This window comes from Pipra filicauda, unplaced genomic scaffold, assembly GCF_003945595.2.
Source record: "Pipra filicauda isolate LSUMZ 115617 unplaced genomic scaffold, ASM394559v2 scaffold129_size2064235_pilon, whole genome shotgun sequence".
In the NCBI taxonomy this organism is placed as follows: domain Eukaryota; kingdom Metazoa; phylum Chordata; class Aves; order Passeriformes; family Pipridae; genus Pipra; species Pipra filicauda.
The window spans coordinates 914,349-923,263 of NW_024103762.1; the positions used below are offsets into that span (position 1 = coordinate 914,349).

Sequence of the window (8,915 nt, forward strand, 5' to 3'; positions counted from 1 at the left end):
AACTCATTGTGAGGAGACTTGGTTCCCACAGAATGAGGAAAAGGAGACAGCTCTGCATGTTACTGTTCTCTGGGTAGGGCAGTTCTGGCCACAGCACAGAGCATCCTGGGGAGTGGGACCCTTGGGGCATGGAGAGTAGGTTTTTCTAATGGATCTCCTAGGGGCTGATGGATTTAATGGGTGAAGTAAGTCTGCTTTTATTTATTTTATTTTTTTGGCAGCTGCTGCAAGTGGAATTTTATGCATTTTTCTGGCTGTTACTGCTTGTCTGGGCTATTTAGATGTTGAGCTACACTTGTTTCCTTCGTGGCGGATGTTTTATTCAGAGCAACCGAGACACCTGCAATGGCACGTTACGGTACACTTCCATTTACAAAATGTTCTGTGCAGTTTTAGGAATGGTTATTAAGTACTGTGTGAGCAGTATTTGATCAGAAGCTCAGCAGTGGGTTACAGAGATGAGCTATTGTTCTACACAGTCTAGTGGCCTGTTAGCTCACAACACGTAGTCTGCTAAGGGTTGGAGGGGACAACTGTTAATATCTGTATCTGTGAGTGATGCAGACATAATTTTCCCTCTCTCCTTGGCATATTCTTCAATTCTGTTGTGGTTTTTCTTACTTTTTACATTATCAAGGTGTTTAGCTGTGTTTCTGCTGCTGAGTTGACACTTAATCCCAGATTAAGGACACCTTGCTCAGCCTTTAGCATGTCCAGCTCTCACTCAGGCCAGTGAATCTTTTGGTAGACAAACAACATTTCTTGATTTTAGGTCTTAATTAAATCCCAGTGTTTGAGACTTTAACTGACAGTTTGCATGATTTTCCTCCCTCTTAATTTTTGCAGAAATCTCTGCTACTGGATACAGCTTTTTGCACTTTGAGAACCAAACTGACTTCCTCCTGTTGATTATCTGTGAAGATCCTGTTCTGATAAGAGTCAACTTTCACTTTGATTTCCTTATAATCATCCAAGGACCAAAATGTTCTGTGTGAAGTGAATAAGGACATTAGAAGTTAAATTTTTGCTAACATAAATCAGTGCAACTCTATATATGCAAAGGTTTGCTCTAGGCACAGACCTGGTATGGAGCAATAATTCATTTTTGTTATAATCTCTTCCTATAATTCAATTCCTCTCACCTTGCAAAACTCTTGAACACCCTCCAGCTTGTCCCTATCTTTCTCATCATTAGTTACCCAGAACACAGACTGGGCTGGATACTGAAGCCTCTATCAGTTGTGGGTTGGCCTCTTGGCCAGGTGAAGTCAGATCGCACAAACAGCTTGGTTTTCCTCTGCTTTGTGTCTGCAAGGTCTCTCTGAAGGAAAACAGCTTTAAACAGAATTGCCTTTCCTGCTACCTCATCATCTTGCAAATTCTTATCCAGGGTGAAACATCCATAAATCTCTTCTTCCTATCAAGATTTCTCCCTGACTCCCTTTCTAAGATTGTGAGATGGTTTGTAGATACATGAATCTGTAGATAACTCTTCTACTCCTCTTGGTAAATATCAGAATGGAAGGCATATTTATCTCCAGACTACGCAGTAATATTGGCTGGCAGTCGTGGTCCTTAGTGTGTAATATCTCCTCTGCTGCTTCAGTAAAGGGTGAGAAGGCAGAATCACATCTATAGAGCCTTACATGAGAAGTTAATTGCCTGTTCTGATATTATGAGTGTAGTAACACCCAAAATAAAAGCTCTACTGGAAATTTATATTTTCTCTGTCAGGACACCTATAAAATTGCTCTGACATTATGACCTTGTAGTGAAATAATGGTCTGGAAGACTGTCTTCCTTCTGCTGTTATGCACCACTGAATGCTAGTGATTTTTATAGTTAATCATAAATGCTTGCCCTAAGTTAATTGATGTCCTCATTATGTCATACTTAACTGCAGCTTAGGAGAGTTTTTTGCCATTAACTTCTATACCAGTTAGCCTTACAGCATCGAGCAGCAGTGAAAACGAAGAAAAGATCCCCAAAACAAATTGACCATTCCTGTGACCACCACATCACCATTTAAATTTGTAAAGGTCACAAGAAAATGTTCCCTTCAGCCTGCATATTTCTCACTCTGCACATTTCATGAATACCACAAGCTAGAGTGATCTTCACAGACACCTGGAGGTTGTAATTAGCAGCAAACCAGTGACTGCCTACCAGTGCCAGTCCAAACGCTACACTTTGGGATTTAGTATCTGGAAATGCCAAAGAGTTGAGGTTTCCACATAAAACTTGGGAACTGAAGCTGTCTAAGAGACATTGATGATCTTGTGACAAAGCTTCAGCTTTATCTGCAGCTCATTTGCAGGCTTCTGTGTGTTGAAACTCAAGGGTGAGACCATAACTCCCACTGCTTGGGCTGTGAGGGTTAAAGGAAAGCTGGTATTTCTTTACCTGGAGTGACAGATTTTGGGGTGGAATGTGAAAGAACTGGTAGAATGGGGTCATGGCTATGGCAGAAAAATACCAGACATCTGATTCTTGCTTTTAAAATATCCCATTGCTTCCAAAGCCCCTTTTTATGGCAGTAATTAACTATTGCCATTAACTTCAGCTAGGTGCACCCATTTCCCATGACATCAGAGGGTTCCCTCCATTCTCAGTCCTCACTGGCCTGTCTTACTGGGACAGCCACCGAGGAACTCCCTGTTCCAGAGCCACATTAACCTACCCTCTTACTCAGTGCTTATGTTTGCTCTTTCCTGTTTTATTCATCTCTTAATCCTAGTTAAAAGCTATTCAAAGGTTTGATCTTGGCAAGCATTTTACCTAAGGCGTGATTCCATCCCAAACCTTAATCCCAATAATCTTGAAAAACAACCTGTCTGACTGACCTTCTGAAAACATTCCTTGTGTAACAAGATGAGATGGACACTGCAGATCAATATCCTTATGAACACCTGATGCAGGCGACTCAGCAGAGATCCTGGCCCAAGGCTTCCCAGCAGAAATTCCACCTGGTTACCCAGGAGATAGTTAAAATTGCATTTTCAGATGTTGCATCAGGGTGTCGTCTATCACTAACATTATCTTTCAAAATTCCCAGCCTTACACATCATGGTGTGTCATGTCTGGTGAAAAGCAATACTTGATTTGACTGATGTGCTGTAACTGGGGTTAACTTATTAGTCATGATGAGCCTATTAGTCATGTTGCATCTGCCTCAGAGTAGGGAGGTTCCTGTGTGAGTACAAGAAGTAACTTCTGTGTATAAAGTACAGCTGAGATAACCCTTCCTGTGTAACAGGCATCATCAGTTTTGAATTAGCTTGTGGCTGATACAGAATATTTCAATGAATGCCCTATCTATTAAAGTGTTCCAAATAAACTCACAGAATAAAAACCTCAAAATCAAACTACAAATCTTTCAGCAGAGACTGTTAGTAGGAAATATATATGAATCTAGTAACATGTGACCTTGTCATCCTTGTGGTTTGAAACCCCCTGCTAGAAGACGAAATGTCAGCCACAAGAGCATGGGCTGTGATTTCAGGGTAACTTTGCCCAAAAGAAAATTAGGCTGAATTCAATGGATTAAGCATTTTGCCACAAAGACTATGGGAAACAGCTGAAGGAAAAATCCAGCTCTGGCTGGAAAACTGGCTTCATTTCTGAGAACACATTTCTGTGAATCTGGGTCCACCATCAATTAATTTTTTTTTTCCCAAACTTTACCCTAGACCCTTCCCAACTTGGATATTAGCAGGTTGCCAGAGGAATGTGTATTACAAGTCTACTGATACATACTGAGCCCAAGCTAAGATGTTCCAATGGTTAACCAGCATTGGTTAAAAGAAGATTCTTATTTTCCCATTGGATTTGTCTGGATTTGATTTCCAACTGGCAATTTTCAGCTAACTAGAAGCTCAAGTCTTATCACATACTAGTGGATCATGCTTTACTGCAGGCAAGGGAAGCAAGGAGAAAGGGAGGAGGATTGTCTGGATGTTTGGTTTTCCCTTTATTTTGGTAAAAACTCCCACAGCTTTGTTGTTAAACAGCAAAGATTTATGCAATTGTGTAGCACAAAGGGCTGTTCAGCATCAGCCTCTTGCAAGAGGTACCTGGTTTGCCTGAATGGCATCTGGCTGGAAAGCAGCACTCACACTATGCATTATCCATCCTTTTTAACTGCCCCCAAAAGAGGTTATGTGCCAGCTTCTCATGACCAGCACTCTGATGGGAGCTCAGTTTCTGTCTGGCTGGTGCATGACAGACCATTAACACTTGTCCTACCAGGAAACCCTGTGTGGTTCAGGATCAGGTTCTGCTGTTGGCTGTTGGCAGTTTTGAGCTGGCTTTGGTATCTATAAACCTTTGCAAAGAAGAGTGTGCAAGGCAAAACCTCACCTAACTGCTGATTGCTTTCAAAATTTTTACAGAAGACATCACTGCTTGCACACCTAGGAAATCTGAATATTAAACTAATGTAAAATCATCTACTGGTAACACTGTGCTCTTATCCCTCTTATGATTTATTCTCTTCAGTCATAGATTCATGTCTTAGTCATTTAGGGACTTTTATAAAGCCCATCCCAGTGATTAGAAAGTTTCCTATTGTCTTCCCTGACTTTATATAGTGTTGTCAAAGTTTGATCTCACTGCTGTTCAGGTCATTGGAAAAACTCTTGTTGATTTGAGTGGTGCTGGATTAAGGCTGTCTATTGTACTGGGGAGGGAGGCACTTCTATGATGCAACGTGACCTTTTCTTTTTAAAACTTGATCTTTAGCTCTGCCGACTTGGCAATTCCAAGCCAGTGAGACAAAAGTTCATCCTCTCCCTCTTTTATGAGGCCATCTGGGAGGACGCTGCTCTCCTAAGCACTACCTCTGTAACAGCTCCATCATTTTGAGCTGAAAATTCTCGTGCCAAATATAAATGTGGGGAAACATCCCCCTCCAGCCTGTGATAAGTGGTTGAACCTGGCACAGCTGACAGGAGGGAATATCTGCCAGAAAAGCTTTAGAGTGTCTAAAGAGGAGAGAACTTGGATCCTTCTGATCTTGGAATGACGTCCTCCCAGGGAGATGGGGTGTGTTTTTCTCCATGAATTTCTTGCTTATCTATCCGGATCAGTGCCTGGATGCAGGTTACTCCTCCTGCACAAGATGGTCTTCATGTATTGCACCCAGGATTTCTTCCATAACTCTACAGCCAACAACCCACTCTATCTCTTTGTTTTATTTAATGAAGAAAACTAATCCCATCTTTTGATCTAGCCCTAATTAGGACAGGTCATGGAAGTCCAATTTCCCTAAACCTATCCTTACAGTCTTTTTCCAGTTGGCATAGTGATTACACTGGATATGTGTAGTTTAACATCTTTATTTGCAGGGTGTTGATGACGCACTACTTGAACTATTAGTAGGTATTTTTGCATTTCATTTTGATTCTTAAAGTTTCCCACCTGGACTCCTGAGGCAGGATGTGTTAAGTCTGGCAGATTATTCAGACGCTGTGGACTGTTTCAGATAACAGCTCCTCTGTCTGGCTTCACAGATCAGAAACTATGTGCTTTTCTGTGTCAGTTTTAAACCTGAAAACTTGGACTCATTTCTGAGCCCTGCCAGTGAGATCACTAACCCTCAGACAAAGATGCTTTGTTGGGTGACAATCAAGGTGTCATTTCTTCTGCTCTGTAGAGCTCCAGTTCTTGGTTTGGGTCCCTCTTCTGTCACCATAAAGGCAATAACTTATGCTTCTAACTGTTTGCATTTTTCTCATAGGGGTCTAAGATGACTGGCACCTAGACCAGTCTGGTGTGAGTTTTCCAGTGTTTCTTGTAGCAACATATGTATATGTAACAGGGGTGAATTTAGTTTTCCCATCTCAAAGAATCAGAAGATGGATAATTCTTTTTAGAGCACTTTTGGTAATTCGAACAGTTCTTTATCTTTCCATAACAGTAGATCTTGACACTCTAATGGACTTTTTGGAATGAAGTTTTTTGTACAAGACCCAGGTTGAAGATTGATGGCAAAAAATGTGGACTGTTTCACAAAAGATAGGATTATGATTTGATTTGTATTCCAGCCAGGTTTTAAATTCATGAAGAATCAAAACTGGCAATAGTGGTTGTTCTCAATATGTAAAAAGAATTGAATTTATCTGTTGCCCCTGTTAGTGAACTAAATAGGGATGTTCAGATGCTGCACATTAGTGTGGCACTCACAGAGGATCCTAAATTTGCATGTGACATTCTAAAGATGAAAAATAATCATAAATAACAGGGTTGATTCTCCAGTTTGGAAGAAACACAAATGCAGCACAGACAAAGTAAAACATCCCTCTTCCTTCCTCCCTTTGAAAAACAAAGCCAAAATTCACCAATTCAGTAACTTTCACGTTTGACAGGATTATTGCATGAATGACAAACTGACAAGTTTTGTCCCTCTTTACTTGTTCCAGCCTCACATTTACTTGCTAATTCATGCAAAGTTTTTCTAAGTGCTCCGTACTGGAGGATGTTGGCTCTTCTCTGAAAAGCAGTTTCTCAACCAACCTATTTCCTCCTTCAGGCTCAGTGATCTGGCACAAGAGCGAAGCACTGCTTGCTGCAGCTCAGGCCAGAGGCTCCGGAAGGCAGAGCACAACCTCCCCAGCTGGTGTGAATTCTGGCTTCTCTATGGCACTCCAGCATCCCTCTCTTCCTCTGTCACCTCATTTTAGTTCATATGATTACACAAGGTTCGCTCCTGACACAAAGTAGAGAGGGCTAAGGAATTAAGTGTGTTTAATTTAGGAGTAACAACAAATTATTTGCAGGGCAGCACTGGCCTGCAACGCTTCCCATTGCAGACGTTCCTCCCTCCAGCTCTTCAAGGGTTGTAGGGTCACGTTCTGTTCCTGGCAGTGCCCTGAAGGTCCTGCATCCTCTCAGCCAGGTTGGCCCTACCTGTACAGCCCATCAGCACATTCCTGGGTTGACTTGAGGAGAACCACTTGAAAATGGCTATAGATAGTCAGTGCCCTTCAGGAATGTGCTAAACAAGCGCACTCCCCTGCGCTCTGCAGCTGCCTGTCTGGAGATCCTGGTTTCCAGCCAGGGCAGTGGGGAACTGTAGTTCCCTTGACCTGATTTAGATCCTGCCTAACTGCCCAAATTTACAGGCGTGAACCAAGAAAAACACTGATGTGTGCTTACCACAAAGGCAGGGACTGACGGTCCCAACCAGGCCATCGCAGAGGTGTGGACTGATGCCTAATGGCTCACCCCTGCTGTGGGCAATCAGAAACCAGAAACGTTTGTATCTCTTTTTTTAAAGATACCATATCTCTTTCTTATCTTTTTTTTTTTTTTTTTTTTTTTTTTTTTTTTTTTTTTTTTTTTAAAGATAACACAGGGCTGAGATGTACTCTTGATACCTGCCTTCCTGAGAAAGGTGGATTAGTATTTATATACTGCTCTGGTCAACTCCTTTCTTTGCACATTTATTTCTCAAGCTTGTGGAATTTTCTTCTAGCTCTCACCAGCGACCCTCCTCCTCTTCATTCTGTGCATAATGCAGATCAAATCCCCTACCATTTGATGCATCACTTGGCTTTTGATGCACCACTTTGGTTTTGCAGAACTCACCAGTTCTAGTATTTTCTTCTCGTTTAGAGAAAAGAAGGGACAGCAGAGAAACAATTTGGTAAGATTCTGCTATATTAAAAATCAGTGTTGTATTTCCACTTTTCACTTCATATTTCTAGTGAAATGTCCAGCTTTGGCCAACAGGGACTCCAGATGCCAGTGTGTTAATGGCAATATTTATTTAGCTATCAATGTAACCCTTTGTTTTTCTAACCCTGGATGGATCATTAAGATCCCATAGCTAATGAAGTTCAAAATATTTTGTGGTATCAGACAAAGCTAGGAACGTAACAGCCTGATCAATATCTTTCAGTGATAGTTTTACTCCAAACCTGTGTTTTGAACATGAACCTTCAAAATGTTTTATTGGCCAAGACAAACGGTGTCTGTGCACAGTTATGTTTTTACAGTATTTTAATTCCAGTGAATCAGTACAGTAAATATTGATACACTGTTTTGCCTTCAGTATTTTTGGACCTCTGTCAAATTAATTAAATAGTAAATAGCAGAGTGGATATCCCGGCACACTGTCCTATTAAACGTTAAGCAAGATTAGAATGCCTGATAAAAAGATCTTTATATTCCTGCAAATAAAGGCAGGACATGGTGTTTTCCAGCCTTTGTTGGCATTTCCCAGGTGGTTTTCTGAAGTGAACATTTACTTTGTGTTCTTTAACAGATGAGAAAGCTTCACTGCTGGTGAATGTCTGCAACATACTTTTATAATTAACTTTCCATCCTCGGTGTTTATTTTTCCCTTTTTCACTGTGATTCCTCCAATTTACAGGTTTTTTCCCTTCTTCTTCTCCTCTTGCAGAACTGAGACACCCGTAGGTTGCTAACCTCCATCTGTGGTGGTGTCTGCAGAGTTTGCAGCTGCTGTTTATCTGCCTGCACACGGATCACCTCGCGTTTCTCCGGGATAGTCTTCAACCACACGCAGAGGGAGCTGTCCTGTTATCCTTATTATTGTCCTCATCCTATTAAAACCTTTGATGTCAACACACAGAGAACACAAAACAGAGATGATTTCTCCAGATACTGCCTATCTCCCTCATCTGCTGGCCAAGGCACAGCGATGAGTTTGCTGCAGGGCCAGGTTAGGAAGTGCATGTTCTTCCTGCCGGGGCTGGGAGAAAGCAAACACCACAGAGCTGCCACAGCCATTCTGAGGAGCAAGACAGCAAAGCATGTTGTCTGCAGCATTTTGCTTACTCAGCACTGGTGTGGCTGACCAGCAAAGCCTGCAGGCCGTTACAGTAGAAATTCAGGCTTTCTGACCTATTTGTTGACTCCATTCCTGGCCCTGCAGGCATCTGCCTTAGCAG

General features: G+C 41.7%; 1 long non-coding RNA gene across 1 annotated transcript; it reads left to right on the forward strand.

Moving 5' to 3' along the window:
* Positions 1-219: 219 nt before the first annotated feature.
* On the forward strand, positions 220-8,595 carry LOC120325234. Its single transcript, XR_005567128.1, has 2 exons — positions 220-358; positions 8,405-8,595. It is a non-coding gene; the product is annotated as an uncharacterized LOC120325234 (long non-coding RNA).
* Positions 8,596-8,915: the final 320 nt, after the last annotated feature.